Source organism: Phocoena phocoena, chromosome 1 (genome assembly GCF_963924675.1).
Source record: "Phocoena phocoena chromosome 1, mPhoPho1.1, whole genome shotgun sequence".
Taxonomy (NCBI): Eukaryota; Metazoa; Chordata; class Mammalia; order Artiodactyla; family Phocoenidae; genus Phocoena; species Phocoena phocoena.
This window is the reverse complement of record NC_089219.1, coordinates 109,000,254-109,012,361: the sequence shown is the minus strand read 5'-3', so window position 1 is coordinate 109,012,361 and position 12,108 is coordinate 109,000,254.

Below are 12,108 nucleotides of genomic sequence, written 5' to 3'. Positions count from 1 at the left end.
TGAGGCAGGAGACAGATGGGCCCCCGGGGCAAATAGTTTGATTTCTTTCCTTGTGGACTGATACTCCGACATGGGAATAACAGGACAATTGAGAGAGGAGTCTGGGCCCTGCCCAGATAGAAGATAAGAGACCACATATTTCTCATTCCTGAAGTCAGGAGACCCCCCCCCCTCCCCCCCCCCCCCCCCCCCGGACTACACATGCGCAGAAAGGCTCCTTGGAGGTCAAAAGGAGAGTGATGCCAAGTGGCCAAATCTACCCATACGCCTCTTCGGTAGAATCCATCTTGGCTAAGAGATGTGCATGCACACATGGGAAAATCCTGAACTATACCAAATTCAGACTTTGAATCAGGCAAATCAAAATGATTGGCCTAAGGAAACCTGGAAAAAATGCCCCATATAAGTGATTTAAACTGCCACCAGGGCACGACTCTTTCTGAGCCCGCTCGTGTGTCTATCCACACGTACTGCACTTTTTTCTGCAAATAAATACTTGTTTCACTACTTTCCATCTTTGTGGGAATTCCTTTTCTGCAACGGCGCAGGGCCCGGGCCTTTCACTGACCACTGATCTACTGCCTAGGATTCGGTGCTCTCACCGCCGCGACCTGACCTCAAACACTGGCCTGGAACCAAAACCCTGCATCAAGCTGCTGCAGGCCGAGGCCACCCAAGATCAACCACATACCATTCTTTTCTTATTCGTAGGTAACTATTATAATCTATCATGAGAATATAAATTGTAGTATGCTGGTGATATGCTATGACAACTTTTTTTCTTTTAATAGATCTTTAACGGAGTATAATTGCTTCACAATACTGTGTTAGTTTCTGTTGTACACCAAAATGAATCAGCCATATGCATACATATGTCCCCATATTCCCACTCTCTTGAACCTCCCTCCCACCCTCCCTATCCCACCCCTCTAGGACATTGCAAAGCACTGAGCTGATCTCCCTGTGCTATGCTGCTTCTTCCCACTAGCTAACTATTTTACATTTGGTAGTGCATATATGTCAATGCTACTCTCACTTCGCCCCAGCTTCCCCCTCCCACCCCGTGTCCTCAAGTCCATTATCAATGTCTACATCTTTATTCCTGCCCTGCAACTAGGTTCATCAGTACCTTTTTTTTTTTTATATTCCATATATATGCATTAGCATATGGTATTTGTTTTTCTCTTTCTGACTTACTTCACTCTGTATGACAGACTCTAGGTCCATCCACCTCACTACAAATAACTCAATTTCATTTCTTTTTATGGCTGAGTAATATTCCATTGTATATATGCGCCACATCTTCTTTATCCATTCATCTGTTGATGGACATTTAGGTTAGTTCCATGTCCTGGCTATTGTAAATAGTGCTGCAATGAACATCGGGGTGCATGTATCTTTTTGAATTATGGTTTTCTCTGGGTATATGCCCAGTAGTGGGATTGCTGGGTCATATGGTAGTTCTATTTTTAGTTTTTAAAGGAAGCTCCATACTGTTTTCCATAGCGGTTGTATCAATTTACATTCTCACCAACAGTGCAGGAGGATTCCCTTTTCACCACACCCTTTCCAGCATTTATTGTTTCTAGATTTTTTGATAATGGCCATCTGACCGGCGTGAGGTGATACCTCATTGCAGTTTTGAATTGTATTCTCTAATAATTAGTGATGCTGAGCATCTTTTCATGTGCCTCTTGGCCATCTGTATGTCTTCCTTGGTGAAATGTCTATTTAGGTCTTCCACCCATTTTTTAATTGGATTGTTTGTTTTTTTGATATTGAGCTCCATGAGCTATTTGTATATTTTGGAGATTAATCCTTTGTCGTTTCATTTGCAAATATTTTCTCCCATTCTGAGGGTTGTCTTTTGTTTTGTTTATGGTTTCCTTTGCTGTGCAAAAGCTTTTAAGTTTCATGAGGTCCCATTCGTTTATTTTTTGTTTTTATTTCCATTACTGTAGGAGGTGGGTCAAAAAAGATCTTGCTGTGATTTATGTCAAAGAGTGTTTTTTCTATGTTTTCCTCTAAGTTTTATAGTGTCCAGTCTTACATTTAGGCCTTTAATCCATTTTTTTTTTTTTTTTTGTGGTACGCGGGCCTGTCACTGCTGTGGCCTCTCCCGCTGCGGAGCACAGGCTCCGGACGCGCAGGCTCAGCGGCCATGGCTCACGGGCCCAGCTGCACCATGGCATGTGGGATCCTCCCGGACCGGGGCACGAACCCGTGTCCCCTGCATCGGCAGGCGGACTCTCAACCACTGCGCCACCAGGGAAGCCCCTTTAATCCATTTTGAGTTTATTTTTGTGTATGGTGTTAGGAAGTGTTCTAATTTCATTCTTTTACATGTAGCTGTCCAGTTTTCCCAGCACCACTTATTGAACAGGCTATCTTTTCTCCATTGTATGTTCGTGCCTCCTTTGTCGTAAATTAGGTAACCATATGTGCATGGGTTTATCTCTGGACATTCTAACCTGTACCATTGATCTATATTTCTGTTTCTGTGCCAGTACCATACTGTCTTGATTACTGTAGCTTTGTGGTCTAGTTTGAAGTTGGGGAGCCTGATTCCTCCAATTCCGTTTTTCTTTCTCAAGATTGCTTTGGCTATTTGGGGTCTTTTGTGTTTCCATACGAATTGTAAAATTTTTTGTTCTAATTCTATGAAGAATACTAAAGAATTCTGTGAAGCATGCCATGGTTTGATAGGGATTGCATTGGGTAGTATAGTCATTTTCACAATACTGACTCTTCCAATCCAAGAACATGGTATATTTCTCCATCCGTTTAGGTCATCTTTGCTTTCTTTCATCAGTGTTTTATAGTTTTCTGAGAACAAGTCTTTCACTTCCTTAGGTGGGTTTATTCCTAGGTATTTTATTCTTTTTGTTGCGATGGTAAATGGGATTGTTTCCTTAATTTCTCTTTCAGATTTTTCATCATTAGTGTATAGGAATACAAGAGATTTCTGTGCATTAATTTCGTATCATGAAACCTTACCAAATTCATTGATTAGCTCTAGTAGTTTTCTGGTGGCATCTTTAGAATTTTCTACGTATAGTATCATGTCATCTGCAACCAGTGACAGTTTTATTTCTTTTCCAATTTGTATTCCTTTTATTTCTTTTTCTTCTCTGATTGCCATGGCTAGGACTTCCAAAACTCTGCTGAATAAGAGTGGCGAGAGTGGACATCCTTGTCTTGTTCCTGACCTTAGTGGAAATGCTTTCAGTTTTTCACCATTGAGTATGATGCTTGTCATATATGGCCTTTATTATGTTGAGGTAGGTTCCCTCTATGCCCATTTTCTGGAGAGTTTTTATCATAAATGCGTGTTGAATTTTGTCAGAAGCTTTTTCTGCATCTATTGAGATGATCATATGGTTTCTATTCCTTAATTTGTTAGTGTGGTGTATCATATTGATTGATTTGCATATATTGAAAAATCCTTGCATCCCTGGGATAAATCCCACTTGACCATGGTGTATGATCCTTTTAATGTGTTGCTGGATTCTGTTTGTTAGTATTTTGTTGAGGATTTTTGCATCTATATTCATGAGTGATATCGGTCTTCCCTCCAAAGCCTCCTCCAGGCCGCATGGGTCCTGGGGGCATAAGAGGGAGGCTGAGGAGATCAGGAGAGGCAGGCAGAAGGGGCCCTTTGGGAGGAGCAGGAGAGGAGTAGATGGTGTTTGCCCCGCCCACTCAAGCCCAGGAAGCCTGCTGGGCTCCCAGGTGAGGTTCCTCCACCCTCTGAGACCAGGGGTGGGGGGTATACCTGGGCCCCTTCTGTTCCTGTTGAGCCTATGCCCTATCCCCCACAGCCCCCAGTGCCTTTTCCAGCCTTGTGGATCCCAAGCATAGGCCCCACCCACCACCCAAACCTCACCCTTGCTTAGGCCCTGCCAAGCCTTCCCCCCACCTTTTTTTTTCCCCCCTCCTCCTCTTTTTTACTATTGTGGTACTGTTTTACCTTCTTGTTTTTGATTCATCTATATTTTTATTTTTATATTGTTTCTAACATATCTGTTAGTTTCCTAGTCTAATTTTATCTTTTACTTTGGTATTGTTCTCTTTTTTTTTTTTTTTTTTTTTTGCTGCCCCACACGGCTTGCAGGATCTTGGTTCATGAGCTGGGGGTGGGGCCGAAGCTCCTGTGGTGGGAGCTCTGTGTCCGAAACACTGGACTAACAGAGAACTTCAGATCCCAGGGACTATTCATCAGAGTGAGGTCTCATGGAGGTCCTCACCTCAGCACCAAGACCCAGCTCTACCCAACAGCTTACAAACTCCAGTGTTGGAAGCCTCAGGCCAAACAACCAGGAAGAAAGGAACACAATCCCACTCATGAAAGAAAAAAAAAAGAAAGAAAGAAAAATGAGAGAGCAAAAAAAAAATATATGTTACAGATGAAGGAGCAAGGTAAAAACCTACAAGACCAAATAAATGAAGAGGAAATAAGCAATCTACCTGAAAAAGAATTCAGAGTAATGATAGTAAGGATGACCCAGAATCTCGGAAATAAAATGGAGGCACAGATTGAGAAAATACAAGAAATGTTTAACAAACATCTAGAAGAACTAAAGAACAAACAAACTGAGATGAACAACACAATAACTGAAACAAAAAATACACTAGAAGGAATCAATAATAGAATAACTGAGGCAGAAGAATGAATAAGTGAGCTGAAAGACAAAATGGAGGAAATAACTGCTGAGGAGCAAAATAAAGAAAAAATAATGAAAAGAATTGAAGACAATCTCAGAGACCTCTGGGACAATACTAAACGCACCAACATTCGAATTATAGGGGTCCCAGAAGAAGAAGAGAAAAAGAAAGGGTCTGAAAAATATTTCAAGAAATTATAGGCAAAAACTTCCCTAACCTGGGAAAGGAAATAGTTACCCAAGTCCAGGAAGCACAGAGAATCCCATACAGGATAAACCCTAGGAAAAACACACCAAGACACACATTAATCAAACTAAGAAAAATTAAATTCAAAAAAAATATTAAAAGCAGCTAGGATAGGGGCTTCCCTGGTGGCGCAGTGGTTGAGAGTCCACCTGCCAATGCAGGGGACATGGGTTCGTGTCCCAGTCCGGGAAGATCCCACATGCCGTGGAGCGGCTAGGCCCGTGAGTCATGGTCGCTGAGCCTGCGCGTCCGGAGGCTGTGCTCCGCAACGGGAGAGGCCACAACAGTGAGAGGCCCGCGTACCCCTCTCCCCGCAAAAAAAAAAAAAGAAAAGAAATCACAGCTGACACTGCAGAAATACAAAGGATTATAAGAGACTACTACAAACAACTATATGCCAATAAAATGGACAACCATGAAGAAATGGACAAATTCTCGGAAAGGTACAGTTTTCCAAGACTGAACCAGGAAAAATTAGAAAATATAAACAGGGCTTCCCCGGTGGTGCAGTAGTTAAGAGTCTGCCTGCTAATGCAGGGGACACAGGTTTGAGCCCTGGTCCAGGAAGATCCCACATGCCGCGGAGTGGCTAGGCCTGTGCGTCACAACTACTGAGCCTGCGTGACACAACAACTGAGGCCCATGTGCCTGGAGCCTGTGCTCTGCAAAGGGAGAGGCCACTGCAATGGGGGGCCCACCCACCGCAGGGAGGAATGGCCCCCGCTCGCCACAACTGGGGAGGGCCTGCGCGCAACAACAAAGAGCCAATGCAGCCAAATAAATAAATAAAAGAAATTTTTTAAAAAAAGAAAAGCATTAAAAATATATATATATCTTAAAATATATATATATATAAACAGACCTATCACAAGTAACGAAATTGAAACTGTGATTAAAAATCTTCCAACAAACAAAATTCCAGGACCAGATGGCTTCACAGGTGAATTCTACCAAACCTTTAGAGAAGAGTTAACACTGATCCTTCTCAAACTCTTCCAAAAAATGCAGAGGGAGAAACACTCCCAAAGTCATTCTACAAAGCCACCATCACCCTGATACCAAAACCAGAAAAAGACACCACAAAAAAAGAAAATTATAGACCAGTATAACTGATGAACACAGATGCAAAAATCCTGAACAAAATACTAGCAAACAGAATCCAAGAACACATTAAAAGGATCATATACCATGATCAAGTGAGATTTATCCCAGGGATGCAAGGATTCTTCAATATACACAAATCAATCAATGCAATACATCACATGCTATGGCAACTTTTAAAAAAATACGTTTATTTATTTATTTTTGACTGCATTGGGTCTTTGTTGCTGCACGCGGGCTTTCTCTAGTTTTGGCAAGCGGGGGCTTCTCTTCATTGCAGTGCGTGGGCTTCCCATTGCGGTGGCTTCTCTTTGTTGCGGAGCATGGGCTGTAGGCACATAGGCTCAGTAGATGTGGCACACGGGCTTAGTTGCTCTGTGGCACGTGGGATCTTCCCATCCCAGGGCTTGAACCCATGTCCCCTGCATTGGCAGGTGGATTCTTAACCACTGCGCACTATGGCAAGTTTAATGGAAGAAACTATTAAGTTCTTCATGTCCTGAGATTGTATCTTTTCACATAAAAGGATTCAGTAAATGTTTTAAAATAAATAATGTCAAAGTAGACACATGCTAAAGAGACAATCTATTTTCAAGCGTTTTGTAATAATTATTTTAATGATCAACAGTAATTATACTAATTCAAATTATTTTTACCTAGTCATTAGCAATGGGCCAGTATCTTTTGGGGACAAATTATTAGTCATACTGAAAAAATAACCAAACTGCATTTCTTTAAAAATATTCCATTACTCACATTTTTATGAGTAATTAGATTGCTGCTCTAGATTAGTAGACAGGTTCTGAAGAGGTAGCAGGAATTTTAAATTTTATAAGTTCATGTCTATGACATAAAAAATGTATGGGATGATGTCATTAATATATATTAAACTGAACTTAAACTAATTTTACTATCTTTGGTTCCCTTTCCACAAAGTACATTTTAAAGAACAAGAATTGCTCACTATAAAAACATGGTAATAATATATGAATATTATCAAAAGTGTAGAGAAATATTGTAGTTAAAAAGTATTTAGTTGGACTTCCCTGGTGGCACAGTGGTTAAGAATCTGCCTGCCAACGCAGAGTACACAGGTTCGATCCCTGGTCTGGGGAGATCCCACATGCCGCAGAGCAACCAAGCCTGTGTGCCACAACTACTGAGGCCACGTGCCGCAACTACTGAAGCTCATGCACCTACAGCCCATGCCCCGCAACAAGAGAAGCCACTGCAATGAGAAGCCCACACACCACAACGAAGAGTAGCCCCCACTAGCCACAACTAGAGAAAGCCTGTGCACCGCAGCGAAGACCCAATGCAGACAAAATAAATAAATTAAATTAAATTAAAATAAAAAGTGTTTAGTTGATTATTCTTTAATTTTTATTTTGCCCACAATTTTTCAAGCACTGTAAATGGAACAAAAACATAGGTTCTTAACCTTTGTCAGTCTCATTAAGCCTATGGACACCTTCTCAGAATAATGTTTTTAAATCCATAAAATAAAATACATAGAATTACAAAGGATGCTGATTATATTGAAATACAGTTATTAAAAATTTTAAATATAACTTTGTGCTATAGTAATAAACATGTTTCTTTTTTTTTTCAAGAATGCTTTCACCTTTATTTTTCTTGATATACTCAAGATATAGACATTTCATACAAACAGGGTTAAGTGACGTGTGTGTGTTTTACATAAACCGGAGGCACAATCATGGCTAAAATAACACTTGGCTCAGCAACTTACATCACTGAGAAGGATCCTAGGAAGTTCACCATAAACATGCTTCTTTAAAAATGCATTAAATAACAAGAGTTAATAACTATCTTAAATTTAAAAGAGTGACAAGTATAAATGATATTTCAAGATACCTGAAAAAACTGTAATGTGATACAAAAATATCTGAGTTTTCTTTGGGTGATAGAATTACAAGTATTGCTAATATTACTGTGTTTTATGAACTATGTTCAGAATTGAGGGAAATGCTTTCAGTTAGAAGTTGATGAAAATAAAGATGTTATTGTTTTCCCCATAAAAATCCACAGATTTTCTGAATTCTATCCATGGATCCTTTAGGAATCCATGGATCCCAGGTGAAGAACCTCTGAACTAGTAAGTAGAATAATGAAATATTTAACAAAAATCTTTATTGTATGTCTAATATAAGGAGAAATTTTTAGCCATAAGTAATTTCAAACTTACAGAAATAAAAAGCCTTTTTTTAAAAATAAAATAGTTTACACAAAAAATAAAATAAAATAAAAATGTTAAATCAAAAAAGAAATTTAAAAAAAGTCTTACTCTGGAAACTGTATATAGGATGATTTGAAGAAAATAAAAAGAATACTAGCTTGAAGGTACTACAGCAAGTATATGTGTGGTGCTAAAATTCTGGACAAAATTTGTAACTGTGAATAAAGGAAAAAAATTACAAACAAATCAAAAACAAAGAGCAAGCCTGGGAGACACCATAGAAGTTGACAAAACTTTTAACTGGATAAAAAAAAAGGTAAAGAAACAAGAGGACTTAAACATTCCAGAACTAGGAGTCCACTGGACAATGCCATTAAAAATATATACGACTCTTTGGGGCTATTCAGACTCCGAATAGCCAAAGCAGTCTTGAGGGAAAAAAAGGGAGCTGGAGGAATCAGACTCCCTGACTTCAGACTATACTACAAAGCTACAGTAACCAAGGCAATATGGTACTGGCACAAAAACAGAAATATAGATCAATGGAACAGGATAGAAAGCCCAGAGATAAACCCATGCACCTACGGTCAACTAATCTATGACAAAGGAGGCAAGGATATACAATGGAGAAAAGACAGTCTCTTCAATAAGTGGTGCTGGGGAAACTGGACAGCTACATGTAAAAGAATGAAATTAGGACACTCCCTAACACCATACACAAAAATAAACTCAAAATGGATTAAGATGTAAATATAAGACCAGACACTATAAAACTCTTAGAGGAAAACATAGGAAGAACACTCTTTGACATAAATCACAGCAAGATCTTTTTTGATCCACCTCCTAGAATAATGGAAATAAAAACAAAAATAAACAAATGGGACCTAATGAAACTTAAAAGCTTTTGCAAAGCAAAGGAAACTACAAACAAGAGGAAAAGACAACCCTCAGAATGGGAGAAAATATTTGCAAACGAATAAACAAAGGATTAATCTCCAAAATATATAAACAGTTCGTGCAGCTCAATATTAAAAAAACAGACAACCCAGTCCAAAAATGGGCAGGAGAGTTAAATAGACATTTCTCCAAAGAAGACATACAGATAGATGTCCAGTAAGCACATGAAAAACTGCTCAACATCAGTAATTATTAGAGAAATGCAAATCAAAACTAAATGAGGTATCACCTCACACCAGTTAGAATGGGCATCATCAGAAAATCTACAAACAATAAATGCTGGAGAGGGTGTGGAGAAAAGGGAACCCTCTTGCACTGTTGGTGGGAATGTAAATTGATACAGCCACTGTGGAGAACAGTATGGAGGTTCCTTAAAAAACTAAAAATAGAACTACCATGTGACCCAGCAATCCCACTACTGGGCATATACCCAGAGAAAACCATAATTCAAAAAGACACATGCACCCCAATGTTCATTGCAGCACTATTTACAATAGCCAGGTCATGGAAGCAACCTAAATGCCCATCAACAGACGAATGGATAAAGAAGATGTGGTACATATATACCATAGAATATTACTCAGCCATAAAAAGGAATGAAATTGGGTCATTTGTAGAGACTGTCATGCAGAGTGAAGTAAATCAGAAAGAGAAAAACAAATATCATATATTAACACATATATGTGGAACCTAGAAAAATGGTACAGTTTGCAGGGCAGAAATTGAGACACAGATGTAGAGAACAAATGTATGGACTCCAAGGGGGGAAAGCCGTGGGGCATGGGGGTGGGGGTGTGATAAATTGGGAGATTGGGATTGACATGTATACACTGATGTGTATAAAATTAATGACTAATAGGGACCTGCTGTACAAAAATTAAATAAAATTAAATTTTTAAAAAACCTGCTGTATAAAAAAATAAATAAAATTAAATTTTAAAACAAAAACATATGAGACTCCCTCTTGCGAGAACACCAGAATCACAACTAACTGCTGAACAGTCATCCACAGGAAGACACTGGAACTCACCAAAAAAGATCCCCACATCCAAAGACAAAGGAGAAGCCACAATGAAATGGTAGGAGGGACGCAATCACAATAAAATCAAATCCCATAACCACTGGGTGGGTGACTCACTAACTGGAGAACAATTATACCACAGAAGTCCACCCACTGGAGTGAAGGTTCTGAGCCCCACGTCAGGTTTCCCAACCTAGGGGTCCGGCAACGGGAGGAGGAATTCCTAAAGAATCAGACTTTGAAGCCTGGTGGGATTTGACTGCAGGACTTGGACAAGACTGGGGGAAACAGAGACTCCACTCTTGGAGGGCACACACAAAGTAGTGTGTGCATCAGGACCCAGGGGGAAGGAGCAGTGACCCCATAGGAGACTGAACCATACCTATCTGCTAGTGTTGGGGGGTGTCCTGCAGAGGCAGAGGGTGGCTGTGGCTCACCATGGGGACAAGGACACTGGCAGCAGAAGTCCTGGGAAGTACTCTTTGGAGTCCTTCCTATTGGACTCTGCTCCCTCTCAGGGCATGAGAACTCCCCATTCTGATCTCCCAACTCTATTTAATTGAGGTTTCTGTTTAATTATTTACAAAACTTTAAGTGTAAGGGAAATATGAAGCAAAATAAATAGACCAGGGGATTTTCACTACTTTTGACCCTGAAAACAGGGTTCTGGTCTTCATTCCTCTCCTAATTGACTCCGCGAAAATCTTTTCATATCTGGGGTGGCTGTTTTCTAACTGGTAATGCAGACATACCAAAGTTTATGAGAAATTAATATATATCTACACTACTAACACAACTTATTTGCATGTAGAACAATCTGCAAACTAAGACGTTTGTATTACTAAACAATCTCCAACTACCTACCAGCTCTGAGTTTTATTTTGCTTCTAAATGAGACATTAATTACAGTAAAGCTAACACTGTCCCCACAGACATAGCACAGTGGAAACATCTAGATAGGAGACTGCTAGGGCAGCTGGTTTCCTGAAGACACAGGAACTGTAAAGCGTGAAAGCAGTATGTGGTACATCCAATAACAAAATCAAAAGTTAGAAAACAATCAGAAATTAATTTGACTAATTAAATGGCCGTTGAGAACACGTTGGTCACTGTAAGACGGCTATGTATATCGGGAATTCTTAGCACATGCTGTTAACCTTCCCCCGCTGACGTGCGGCTTTTCTGGCTGAGAGGAGTCTTTCAGGCTCTCGGTGTTCCCAGCGTACCTTGCGCTGCTCTTGGCGGGAAAGGCGACCCCGACCAAAGGTCAAAAGGCTACTGAGTCGCCTCTGCCGGCTACCGTAGAAGGAAGGCGCAAGCGCATCGGGCAAAGCGCATGCCACGTCATGCCTCTCTCCTGGTCGCTGCCGCCAGACCCTCAGACCTTACGTAATACATGTTTGTTTCGTTTTTGTTTTCTTTGTTTCCTTTCTTTCCCTTTTCTTTTATTCTTTTGCTTTTTAATGTCTTTTCCTGTTACCTCCCACCTCCCACGGGAGAGGCCACAACGGTGAGAGGCCCGCGTACCACACACACACACACACACACACACACACACACACACACACACACAGGTCTCTTAAAGAGCTTTCTCTTTTTTTTTGCAGTACGCGGACCTCTCACTGTTGTGGCCTCTCCGTTGCGGAGCACAGGCTCTGGACGTGCAGGTCATGGCTCACGGCCCAGCCGCTCCGCGGCATGTGGGATCTTCGCAGGCCGGGGCACGAACCCGTGTCCCCTGCATCGGCAGGCGGACTCTCAACCACTGTGCCACCAGGGAAGCTCTAAAGAGCTCTATTAATAACCCTTTTATGTGAGGGTTGCTAGTCAAATGGTTTAAAATTAGCACTTTACTCAAAAGAGTTCTATAGAAAAATGAATGTTTTCGAAGATTCTAAGTTAAAAAAAAATCCTGTCATTT